Source organism: Pongo abelii, chromosome X (genome assembly GCF_028885655.2).
Source record: "Pongo abelii isolate AG06213 chromosome X, NHGRI_mPonAbe1-v2.0_pri, whole genome shotgun sequence".
Lineage (NCBI taxonomy): Eukaryota > Metazoa > Chordata > Mammalia > Primates > Hominidae > Pongo > Pongo abelii.
In genome coordinates, this window is record NC_072008.2 from 122,226,850 (window position 1) to 122,240,775 (window position 13,926).

Below are 13,926 nucleotides of genomic sequence, written 5' to 3' on the forward strand. Positions count from 1 at the left end.
GTCCCTGCAAAGGACATGATCTCATTCTTTTTTATGGCTGCATAGTATTCCATGGTGTATATGTACCACATTTTCTGTATCCAGTCTATCATTGATGGGCATTTGGGTTGGTTCCATGTCTTTGCTATTGTAAGTAGTGCTGCAATAAACATACGTGTGCATGTATCTTTATAGTAGAATGATTTATATTCCTTTGGACATATATCCAGTAATGGGATTGCTGAGTCAAATGGTATTTCTAGGTCCTTGAAGAAGTGCCACACTGTCTTTCACAATGGTTGAACTAATTTACATTCCCATCAACAGTGTAAAAATGTTCCTATTTCTCCAAAGCCTTGCCAGCATTTGTTGTTTCTTGACTTTTAGTAATCGTCATTCTGACTGGCGTGAGATGGTATCTCACTGAAAAATATGGAACACTCACAAATTTGCTTGTCATCCTTGCACAGGGGACATGCTAATCTTCTCTGTATTGTTCCAATTTCAGTGTATGTGCTGCCGAAGTGAGCACAAACTCCATTTATTTTTCTTCTAGTCTTGTGAGTTTGCCAAAAACTCTGTTGCTTCTCTCCCTCCTATCCAGAGCGCTCTGCCTCGCTTGCCAGTCTCTCACCCTATATTATAAGAGGCAAATGTCCCAGAGGGAAAAGCCACTTGTAGCATGTTAGTGTACCTCTCTGTGCCTCTATTTTCTGAGGTTTTGGTCCCTCAACTTCTAGTTGTCTTGGCAATTTTCAGATGCCCTCTAGTTGTCCCCTGTGCATACATAAATCTATAACAAGATAATCTACCATAGTAGGCCAGTGGAAGTCTGGATATCAACCAGGCCGGCTCCTTAGGTTGAGCTCATCATTTCTGCTCCTTCACCTCAGGCCGCAGTAGTGTCCAGTAATTTTAAGACGAGGTTATTACAAGCATAGACACTAAGGACTGACTGAGTTTCATTCCTGGCTTCTTTGTTTACCAGCTTTGTGTATCTGTGAAGATCACTTATTTTTTCTAAGCCTTAGTTTCCTCATCTGTAACATGGAGCTGATCATAGAAGCTATCTAGAAGGTTTGTGAAAATGAAATAAAATAATCCACAAATACATTACAGTGCTTGGCAAATAGTATGTGTTAGATAAATACTAACTACTATTAGTACCTGTAGATTTTATGTAAGCACAATCATTACAAGGGATATTCAATATAACAAATTAAATGTAAATTAATTATATTCCTTTACAATGAATATTATTAAATAGATAAAAGCTGAGTTCGAATAAGTGAAGGATAGTTTTAGTGGATTTATGTAATGTATTTTAATTTGTTTTGTTGCCTCAGTTTCATCACCTATAGATAATCTACCAATTATATCCTTGGCCCCAGAACCTAATAATGCTTAGGTGAGCTGTATATATTAACAACCTCATCTCAAACTGTAGTTTTATGTTAAAAGTTTATGTAGTTAATTATAAACAAATAATCAAACTCCTTCCCTTCTCCTTCCACGTGTCCCAAATAATGTTTCAATGTTATTTTTTTGCTTGGTTAAAAGAACAATTGGCTATGGTGAGAGTGGAGGGGGTTTTCTGAACGTAGAATATGTGCTATAATTCGGGTTGTCCTCTGTCCCAGCCCATCTGGAATCTTGCCTGAGTCTTAGCCTGAAGCACTGTAATGACACTGAGTAAAAGCCAAAAGGGCTGTTTCATTCCAATCTCTTAGGTGGATGAGAATGCTTTACATCAGCAGTGGTGGTGCCAGCCACTCCTGCAGAGACAGTAGGAGGCAGTAGACTGTAGCAGTGGTTTCAGTAGCAACAGATGAAGCCAGTGCCCTTGTTGCAGATATTAGCTCTCTCCAAAATGAATAGTGGCAGACTTGATGCTAATATGGGTAAACACTGGAACTTGAAGCAGTGCTTCTGGCAGGCATCAGCATCAGTTGCCCCTTTGGTGGGATTGTGACTTTCTGGCATTAGTGTTTGTAGGATACCTGGTCAAAGAGACAGGAGTAGAAAGAGAGTTGGGGAAAGGGGGATGGCGAATGCCGCAGCATAGCTAAAGAACACATGGGAAATTCTCCTTGTGGACCCCCAGAGCTATTTGGAAGATGTGTGAAGGGGGTTGGAATTTCTACAGAGTAGGAAGAGGCAGAGCCATGCTTTGTGACTGTCATTGTAATATGTCATTATTCCTCGACTAGAGTACCTTGGGAAACACAGAGCTTAAGAATAATAATAGTGGTAATAATAATACAGGAGCTACTACAGTTTTCCAAACACATCAACAAAATATAGAGAACTGCCATGCATGCTAATGTTCACAATTCATTTAGCTCCCAGGCTCCAAAGGAAACAAGTAAGTATATTAGATGTAACATTAAAGAAATATGATTTTTTTAAGGACAATCAACCAGAAACTGGAACAGCCGCATGGGAATGTTTAATTATGGGCATAACCCCTATGGTAGTTGTTTTTGGATGCAGATTAAAAACCACTTAAGAATGTATCTCATTGTTTTAAGATCATGGCTCAGTTTCGGACCAAAATGGTGTTGTTACACTGCTTGTTTACCCACCTTTCTACACTTTGGGTTTCTGTAAGGTAAAATCAACAAATGATAACATTTGGTGTTGCCAAACCTGAATTTTACCATCAAAGAGTAAATAAATTTAAAAATATGCATCATAAGCTCTGAAGAATTTCTCAAAAAGGAGTACTAGGGAGGTAATTTGACCAGTACAATTCTCCGTTATATAAGAAATTCTTTTGTAGTTATTGCTTAAAAAACCCTCTGGCAAATTGATTTCTTATAGCTCATATCTTTTCAAATACCACATCAATTCACTAAGTGTCTGTTGAAGTCTTACTTTGTGCAAGATAGTAATGAAACAATCAGAGAAATGGATTTAGAATTGCAACTGTAACAAGTCCTGGGAAGAGAGCTACATAGCACCATGAAAACATATCTTTGAGAGGTCATGAAAGGCTTGTTGGGGGAAGTCACATTTAAATTCAGAAATGAAAGATGAGGTCAGGTGCCTTATCTTAAGAATTATTAGTCTTAAGCCCATTTACAGGCATATGGCTCACACCTGTAATCCCAGCATTCTGTGAGGCTGAGGCAGAAGGATCACTTGAGCCCAGGAGTTTGAGATCAGCCTTGACAATGTAGAGAGAACCTGTCTCTACTAAAAAATAAAAAAAAATTACCAGGCATAGGGGCTCACACATGTGGTCCCACTATATGGGAAGTTGAGGCAGGAGGATTGCTTAAGTCCAAGAAATCAAGGCTGCAGTGAGCCGTGATTTTGTCACTGTTCTCTAGCCTGGGGTAACAGAGTGAGACCCTGTCTCAAAAAAATAATAATAATTGGAGAATGAGTATGAGTTAACTAGGTGAGGGAGGGTGGCACTGAATGAGGCAGAGGAGATAGCATGTGGAAAGGTCCTGTGGTTAGAGGGAGCATCACATATTTAAGGACCTGAAAGAAAGTCAGTGTGGCTGGAACCACATTCTTTTCATTATTACCAGAAGTCATTTTCTCATAAGGTAAAATAGAGTAAGAACATTTTTAGATTTCAGATTTCATAGTGATCCCTGGAATCAGAATCACAATGATCTTTTCCCAATACTCATTTCTTCTCACCTGCTGAATCAATTGAATTTTTATATTTCTTTAGTTTTCATTGTGGTTTATGATTCCTTTAATCTGCCCTATTTATCCAGTACTTCACCCTGATTGGCTTAATTTACTTCATTCCATAGGGAACCATTTTAAAGTGCTTTGCTAATCCCTATAATTTACTATTTACCCTTTTGGGTTTATCCCATACTTCTTTGCTGACCTCCAAACCTAGGTAGCCATCATCTTACTCTGTACTCACTCCAGGATTCCAAGGTTGTTTAAAAATCATGCTATCATGATTTAATGACAATTTATACTGCCCTCAGCTGGGTCCTCAATACCACTCAGTTGTCTCTTAACTAATATTTTATTGCATCCTCAGGATTTATTGTAAGCTTTTCCATTGAAAACAATACCCACTATAACTCCACTATCCTCACTCATATTAGATGATCATACCTTCTATTTTTCGCAAAAGATTGAGGCAATCCGATGTAAAATTTTTCAGTATATCTCTTTCATGCTCCCATTGCTTCTTTACATTTCCTCTATTAACAACTATTTTAGGTCTTTAAATCTCCTTTTTCCCACCCAACTCAAAAGAAAAATGAGCCCCTTTCTTTCCAAAGTTAGTTCCTCTGTCTTTACCCTTATTCACTCTTACTTCCTTTAGGATCATGCTCCTCTCTCTCTGGAATGTTCAATTTCTTCGTCTGTATTGGTGTCTTCTTCTTTATGTATAGTTCTAATCAATGATTGCTCACCCTAAAACAACATCAAATGAAGGGAAACAAAATGCTGATAAGGCATTACTAGTTCCTGAATCTACCGCCCATCTTCTTATACAATAATGCCAATAACAACAATAATTTCTGATAAGAGCTCCTGATGCTGAGCTAAGTGCTTTAAACATTGCTTCATTTCAGCCTCACCAACACCTCCTGTGGAGTGGAGTGTTTTTGTCCCATTTTACAGATGAGGAAACTGAGATTTTGGTTTAATATTTGTTCTACTTCCTAGAAGTCCATTTATTCCTCAGCTTCTTCTAATCTTAATTCTACTCTACCCATTCTAATGAAGCAGCTTTGTCAATGATTTACTAATTTCAAATTCAACAGGCTTATCCAGTTATCAATTTCACTGCTGCATTTGCTTTTTATTTGATGCTATATACTGAGACCTTTGATGTGGGCATTCCTGAGGGCTTTGTCTTTGGTCCTTTTCTCTTCTTACACTTTCAGTTATTGATTAATGTCACTGATCTAAGTGATTATAACCTGTATGTCTCTATCCTAGACCTCTCTTTTGAGCTCTAGCTCCATGTATTCCATTATCTAGTAAACATTTCTACCTACATATACCACAGATACCACAAACACAAACAAGTCAAAACTAAACAAACCTCTCCTCTTCAACTTTCCCTTCTTTATCCAAAAAAGTCTCTCCTCCTTTTGATTTTCTTTGGGCCAGTCTCCTAATTTGCCTCTCCACCTCTAGGTGTACTTGCCCAGGGACACAGGTGTGAGAAGAACCTTCTTAAAGCTTGTCTCTGATTATTTCACCCCTCCTGTTTAAAATCCTTTCACGTATTTGCATTCCAATCCAAACAAACTAAAACTCGTTATGTGTTCCAGGACATTCACAATTTGTCTATTTTACATTGTTTATACTCTCAGCTCCTGGTTTTCAAACCTGAATTTATATAAGAGCCAACTGGGATCTTATAAAATATTGACATTTGGGGTTCACCACAAACCAAATAAATGGGAGTCTCTGCGTTGGGATTGGCACCTGTAGTTTTAAGCACTTTTCAGGTGATTCTAATGTGTAGCTGGGCTTGAGGACTTCTCTAAGCCAACTGCACTATGTTTTTTTTCTGCATTTGGCCCATGCCTCTTGTTTCTTTACACTTGCTTATACTTTCTCTTTGACAGATACCCTCTGTGGCCACAGTCAACATTTTTTGAGGTATAATTAACAGAGTAACATGAAAACATTTTAAGTGTTCAGTCTGACAAATTTTAAAAATTATTTACACCCATATAACCACCACACAAAATAAGACCATTTTATCCCTGCAGGAATTTCACTTTTGCCCTTTTCCAATTGGTTTTCCTCCCTCCCAGAAACCACTTTTGGGCTTCTAACAATAAAGATTTTGCCTGCTCTTATACTTCATAAAATTGTAACCATATTGTGTGTACTATTCTTTGTTTGATTTCTTTCAGTAAAATGCCTGAGATGTATCTTTGTTATTGTACATACAGCAGTTGATTATTTTATTTCTGAGTAGTATTCAATTGTGTGAATATACCACAGTTTTTGTATTCATTTTTTGATTGAAGGACAACATTAGGCTGTTTTGATACATTCACTATTTGAAGCCGTAGAAATTCCTCAAGGCCCACTTCAAATTCTAATTTTGTCATGAAGTCTTTTCTCATTTCCCAGTTATAAGTGATCTCTCTTTACCGTGACCTCCAATAGCATTTTGTGCCTGTCCCAGACAGTGCAGAATGTATAAGAATCAGATAGAGCTGTGTTTAAAATATGTCTCTATCACGAACTGGCTGATCTTATATAACTCAGTGTATTTTTTTTTTTTTTTTTTTTACTGCTACAGTAACACATTGCTACAAATTTACTGACTTAAAAATAACACTAATTTATAATCTTACAGTTCTGGAGGTCACAAGTCTGACACGAGTCTCATTGGGCTAAAATCAAGGTGTCAGCAGGGCTGCATTCCTTTTTGTAAGCTCTGTGGAAGTATATGTTCCCTTTCCTTTTTCAGCTCTTAGAGACTGTCCATTTTTCTTGGCTTGGAGTCTCCTTTCTTTTCTCACATTGTATCACTCTGAACTTTTTCTCTGCCTCCCTCTTCCACTTTTTAAAACAATTAATTATTATTGCATATACTTGTGGGGTACAATGTGATGTTTATATACATACATTGTGGAATGATAAATCAAGCTAATTAATATATCATTGCCTCACATGCTGATCATTTTTTTGTGGTGAGAACATTGAAAACTCACTCTTAGAAATTTTCAAGTACACAGTACAGTATTGTTGACTGTAGTCACCATACTGTACAATAGAGCACCAGAATGTATTCCTCCTAACTGAAACTTTGTACTCTCTGATTAACTCTAGCCATTTCTTCCCTGCCCCACTGCCCCAAACCCATGATAACTACTATTCTACTCTCTGCATTGTTTGACTTCTTTAGATTCCACATGCAAGTGAGATTATGCAGTATTTGTCTTTCTGTACCTGGCTTATTTCACTCAGTGTTATGTCCTCCAGGTTCATCTATGTTGTCACAAAAGACAGGATTTCCTTCTTTGTTAAGCTGGATAGTATTCTATTGTGTACATGTGTCACTTTTTTTTTTTATCCATTCATCCATTGATGAAAATTTAGCTTGTGATTACATTAGGCCCATTTAGATAATCCAGGACTGGCAACCTTAATTCCCTCTGTAATCCTTAATAGCCCTTGGCGACGTAACATATCATATTCACAGGTACCAGAGGTTAAAATGCAGATGGATATCTTTGGGAAGGTAGCATTATTCTGTCTACCACATTCAGTTAAATCCTGGGTTTGTTTCCTTATCTAGAAAATGAGATGAATGCTGCCTACTTTATAGGATTGTAGTGAGGATAAAATTAAATCAGCTAACATATATAAATTGCCTAGCACAGTTCCTGGAAAAACACAGCAGTGTTATTGATTCAACAAATATTTGAGACCCTACTTTGAGCTAGGCACTACTGTTTCTGCAGGTAATGCAATAATAAAACAGACCAAATATCTGCTTTATGCAGTTGACATTTTAGTTGGCTGAGACAGGTAATAGCCAATTAAATAGCAAATATATAGAATTTTAGAAAGTGAAGTGATGTGGAGAAAAATAAAGCAGAGTACAGGGATAGAAAGAGATAGATGTTATTTTATATCAGAGGATCATAGACAGCCTCTCTGATAAGGTGATATTTCAACAAAGTCTTAAAGTAGGTGAGGCAGTGAGCCACAGAGATATCTGGATATCTGAAGAATGAATGTTATAGGCAAAGGGAACAGCAAGTACAAAGATCCAGAAGTGGAGCAGGTCATCCCAGTGGGCTGTATTGGGGTCCTGAAGGAGGTGAAAGGTAGGAGGTGAGGACAAAGAAATAGTGGAAATTATGATTATTCTATTGTCTTCTGCCTTACCACTTTGTAGGGTGGTTTGAGGGCATGAACTTTATCTTTTTTGTGATGAGAACTGTAAAAATTTACTCTCAGCAATATTGAAATGTAATAATATTCAGTTATAAAGTATATTCAGCATGTTATCAATCTTTAAAATAAAATCAAACATTCCTGTCTTTTTGGTGTTGCATGCCTCTCAGCTTAGCACAATGCCCAACACATGGTAACTGTTCAAGGTAACTTTGTTATATGGACTGTTATTACACATACTACATAAATAAGTCATATTTAAATAAGTCACTTGGTTCTCCTATTCCTTTATTAACCTTAATTGTGTTTAGTCATATATCATAGAAAGAAAATGTTCTCCCACCCAACTGTATAACCCACTACTCTCCATTTTGGTGAATGACTTTGCATAGGAAAAACCACCTTTTCTTTCCACTTGTAGGTTCCTGTAGGTTGTCTGAGCCTGAATGACTGAGTATATTTAAATTTCTTGCCAAAGAGTAGCCTCAGGCTGTGTTAGTTGCTTTGCCTTTTTATTCAAAGGGGCCCAGACGAAGACAGAATATTTATTAATCAGTTTTGTCTGTGCCTCAGAGTCACGTGCTCCAGCCCTTTGCATTATTTCATTAGTTATCTTGTTCTCTGCATAACATTTTCAGAAGTTTCTAGGAAGCCGGGAGCATTTTCAGAATTTTCTGGGCAGACTTGGAAGTATTGGAAATTTTAACTTCACATCAACCCTGTCAGAACTTGTCTATAGCTAGAGTTGTCAGTTAAAACACAAGATACCTTGTTAAATGTGAATTTAATATAAATAAAAATAATTTCTAATGTAAATATACCCTGAATATTATATTCAACATATTTATACTAACAAGAGTTTATTTGAAAATTTACCTGACAACGTTATCTGTAAATTGAATTCCTGAAACTTCTGCATCTACCTTGGGACTACTATAACTGTGACTACTTCAGTTCTAGTCCTAGAATTGCCCATATTTACTATTTCCATGTTTTCTAATTCATACTCTTATCAACTAACTCATCAGGCTTTGTTGCTACCATAAACTGAAGTTAGTCTGGTCAATATTCTCAATGACTTCCACAGTGCAAAGTCCATTGATTCATTCTCAGCCCTCAGCAGCATTTGCTCAATTGATCACTCCTTTCTCCTTGTTGCACTATATTCCCTTGGTTATATAACACCACCCCCTCCTGGCTTTATTTCTATATAGTAGGTTGCTCCATGTTCATTTCCTTTGCTGGCTCCTTCTCATCTATCGTACCTGTCAACATTGAAGGGATACCATATTTCTCAACAGCTCAGTCCTCATATCTCTGATCTCTGTTCTCACTCTCCTGTTGATCTAATCCTGTATCACAGTTTTAAATTTCATTTATATGTTAATGAAATGTTGACAACTTCTAAATTTATATCTTTATCCCAGACTTCTCCACAGAGCTCCAAATTCACATGTACAATGCCTACTCAAAACCTCCACTTAAATGTATAATAGGCATCTCAAAGTAAACACATCAAAAATGAAACTCCTGTTTGTCTACCTTGCCTCACATAGCCCCACTCCTCCCACAGTTTTTGCCATCTCACTTATTGGGGAGCTCCATTTTTCTAGTCTTTAAGCTTTGGCTCATTTATTTCACTCTTATTTCACAACTAATACCTTATAAATCACATGGACATTTTCCTTAAGATTTATCCAGATTCTGACTACTTCTCACTGTCTCCACTGTTACCTTCTTGGTCTACCAGCTGTTGGCTAAATTATTATAATAGCCTTGATATGGTTTGGCTGTGTCCCCACACAAATCTCATCTTGAATTGTAGCACCTATAATTTCCATGTATTATTGGAGGGACCCAGTGGAAGATAATTGAATCATGCTGTTCTCATGGTAGTGAATAAGTCTCATGAGATCTGATGGTTTTAAAAGAGATTTCCCCTTCCATTTGGCCCTCATTCTCTCTTGCCTGCTACCATGTAAAACATGGCTTTGCTCCTCCTTTTCCTTCTGTCATGATTGAGAGGCCTCCCCAGCCATGTGGAACTGTGAAGTCCATTAAAACTTTTTCTTTTATAAGTTTCCCAGTCTTGGGTGTGTCTTTATTAGCAGCATGAGAACAGACTAATACAGTAATTTGGTACCAGTAGAGTGGGATGCTGCTGTAAAGATACCCAAAAATGTGGAAGCGACTTTGGAACTGGGTAATGGGCAGAGATTGGAACAATTTGGAGGGCTCAGAAGAAGACAGGAAAATGTGGGAAAGTTTGGAACTTCCTAGATACTTGTTAAATGGCTTTGACCAAAATGCTAATGATATGGACAATGAAATCCAGGCTGGGGTGGTCTCAGATGGAGATGAGGAACTTGTTGGGAACTGGAATAAAGGTGACTCTTGCTATGTTTTAGCAAAGAGATTGGCAGCATTTTGGCCCTGCCCTAAAGATTTGTGGAACTTTGAACTTGAGGGGGATAATTTAGGGTAGCTGACAGAAAAAGTTTCTATGCAGCAAAGCATTCAAGAGGTGACTTTGGTGCTGTTAAAAGCATTCGGTTTTAAAAGGGACACACAGCTTAAAAGTTTGGACATTTTGCAGCTTGATGATGTGATAGAAAAGAAAAACTCATTTTCTAACGAGAAGTTCAAGCTGGCTGCAGAAATTTGGATAAGTAATGAGAAGCCAAATGTTAATCTCCAAGACAATGGGGAAAATGTCTTCAGGGCATGTCAGAGACCTAGGCAGCCCCTGCCATCACAGGCCCAGAGGCCTAGGAGGAAAAAATAATTTCCTGGGCTGGGCCCAGGGTCCCTGTGCTGTGTGCAGCCTAGGGACTTAGTGTCCTGCATCCCAGCCACTCCAACTGTGGCTGAAAGGGGCCAAGATACAGCTTGGACTGTGTATTCAGAGGGTGCAAGCCCCAAGCCTTGGCAGCTTCGTGGTGTTGAGCCTGCTGGAAATCAATAAGTAAGGTTTGGGAACCTCTGCCTAGATTTCAGAGGATGTATGAAAACGCCTGGATGTCCAGGCAGAAATTTGCTGCAGGGGTGGGATCCTCATGGAGAACCTCTGCTATGGCAATGCAGAAGGTAAACGTGGGGTTGAAGTCCCCACACAAAGTACCCACTGGAGCACTGCGTAGTGGAGCTGTGAGAAGAGGGCCACGGTCCTCCAGACCCCAGAATGGTAGATCCACTGACAGCTTGCAGTGTGTGCCTGGAAAAGCTGAAGACAGTCAATACCAGCCCATGAAAGCAGCCAGCAGGGAGGCTGGACCCTGCAAAGCCACAGGAGCGGAACTGCTCAAGACCATGGGAACCCACCTCTTGAATCAGCATGGCATAGATGTGAGACATGGAATCAAAGGAGATCATTTTGGAGCTTTAAGATTTGACTGCCCTGCTGGATTTCAGACTTGCATGGGGCATGTAGCTCCTATGTTTTGGCTAATTCCTCCCATTTGGAATGGCTGTATTTACCCAATGCCTGTATACCCAGTGTATCTAGGAAGTAACTAACTTGCTTTTGATTTTACAGGCTCGTAGGTGAAAGGGACTTGCCTTATCTCAGATGAGACTTTGGACTGTGAACTTTTCAGTTGATGCTGAAATGAGTTAAGACTTTGGGGAACTGTTGGGAAGGCATGATTGGTTTTGAAATGTGAGGACATGAGATTTGGGAGGGGCCAGGGGCAGAATGATATGGTTTGGCTCAGTCCCCACCCAAATCTCATCTTGAATTGTAACTCCCACAATTCCCATGTGTTGTGGGAGGAACCTGGTGGGAGTTAATTGAATCATGGGGGTGGGTTTTTCCTGTGCTGTTCTTGTGATGGTGAATAAGCCTCATGAGATTTGATGACTTTAAAAAAGGGAGTTTGCCTGCACAAGCTCTTTTCTCTTGTCTTCCCCCATGTGAGACGTGCTTTTCACCTTCTGCCATGATTGTGAGGCCTCCCCAGCCAGGTGAAATTGTAAGTCCAATAAACTCTTTCTTTTGTAAATTGCCCGGTCTTGGGTATATCTTTATCAGCAGCATGAAAACAGATTAATACAAGGGTTGAACTAGTGATTTTAAAGGTCTCTTAGAACCCTAATTTTTTTGGCTTCTAGGAGAGTAATTCCCAACACCAATAGTACTTGAGCAGTTTTCCTGCAGACCGGAACTGTCCTTTACTCTCTAGCAAGATATTTGAAAAATTCAAAAAGAGAGGGCATTTATAACCTCTTCTTTACCATTTCTAAATCATCAGTTCAACATTTTGATAAGTCAACATTTATTGAGAAATTTTAAAATTGTCCAGATATTCCAATGTTGATGCTATACCTTAATATATTAGCAAAGGGTGAACCTCATATCTTTTTTAACTGACCACTTATTTTATGGGAATATTGATTTGGGTTGTTTGATAAATATGTGAGTGGTCTCGTCCTACAGAAGCAGATATCTAGTGTTATTTTATTTTATTTTATATTATTTGAGACAGAGTTACGATCTGTCACTGGGCTGGAGTACAGTGGCACGATCTCGGCTCACTGCAACATCTGCCTCTTGGGTTCAAGCAATTCTCCTGCCTCAACCTCCCGAGTAGCTGGGACTACAGGCGTGCATCACCACACTCAGCTAATTTTTGTATTTTTAGTAGAGATGGGGTTTTACCATGTTAGCCAGGATGGTCTCGACCTCTTGACCTCGTGATGTGCCTGCCTTGGCCTCCCAAAGTGCTGGGATTACAGGCGTGAGCCACTGCTCCTGGCCCATGTGTTATTTTCTTAAAAATGAGTTCAACCTGAACTTTTATAAGTTTATTTTTTTTGTAAACTGGATTTACATAACAATCCTTATTAAAAAGTGCACTGAGAAATTAGCACTGACTTTAAAGAGTTGAAGGATTGTCACGTAAATAAGGTTTACATTAACTCTTGGAGCTCCAGAAAATAGAACTATGAACAGGAGTTGAAGTGCAAAGAGATGAGCCTGCTGGATTTTGCCTTACATATGTATGATTGTCACTAAAAAATAGGTATCTCTGGCATGAGTGCCAGTAAATTTAAATAATTAACTAATGCATCATATCCCAAGTGCTTTCTGTTAATTTTATGTCACCACCCTCAGATCAAAACGTGTAGACTGAGAGTGTGACTCAATTATTTCATAACTAAGAAACACTTAATCTAATCCTAATTAGTCGTCTCTAAACTGGGACTTCACCCTAGCTTTTTAGCCTTGGATGACAAGTTAAAAAGTCACACAGAGAAGATATTTATATTGGCATTTTGATGACCATGGAAAATAAATGATCTCATTAATAATGTAGATCTTTTTTTTCCCCCAGGGCAGTTTTCAAGTATAGAAAGTATTCTATTTTTTATGAATTAAGGTTAAAGGGAAGATTCTGACATAGAAAAGAAGAAATTTCTTTCTGAGCCTCTTTAATGAAAAACTAGCAAACCCTTTCTAGACTCTATTTTTAGAAACAGCCTGTTGACTAATGAGAAACTGAAGCAAATTATCACTTATTACATGCTCACTTTGTAAAAGATGCAGTAGTAGGAGCTGCTCATTTTAACCTCTTAACAATCCTCTAATATTCATATATTTCTATTGTATTGGTGAAGAAACAGGGTTACAGCAAGAACTAATTTGCCTAAGATTACACAGCTGGTAAATGGTATGTGAACCAGGTATTTCTTACTTCATTCCCTTGTTCTTGTCATTGTCTAAGTTTTCCTGAGACTGAATTCCATTGTTTCATAAAGTATTTTCCCATGTTATTTTCCATTTTAGTGCTAAGGTATTTAGATATTTGACTTCCCAGGTCCTATTTTCCTTGGAATAGGTATCAATCTCCAGTCAGAGCTAATAGTAGCAACCTCAAGAATTATACGTTAGGGGGCTTCTGCTACTCAGCAAACATATAGAAAGCAACCAGAAAATCTGGGTTTCTAATTCTTAAACAGTTGGTATGTATTAAGGTACATATATATCAAAAAGGTAGTATTAATTAGTACTTTGGAACATAGGTACAAGTTAAATATGTATGCACAATGGTGTACAGTAAAGTGCTGTTTATGATAGCAAAA

The 13,926-nt window shown here is 38.2% G+C and overlaps 1 non-coding gene across 1 annotated transcript; it reads right to left on the bottom strand.

The window, feature by feature from the left end:
• Positions 1-405: 405 nt before the first annotated feature.
• Positions 406-511, bottom strand: LOC112131090 (U6 spliceosomal RNA). Its single transcript, XR_002913237.2, has one exon. It is a non-coding gene; the product is annotated as a U6 spliceosomal RNA (small nuclear RNA).
• Positions 512-13,926: the final 13,415 nt, after the last annotated feature.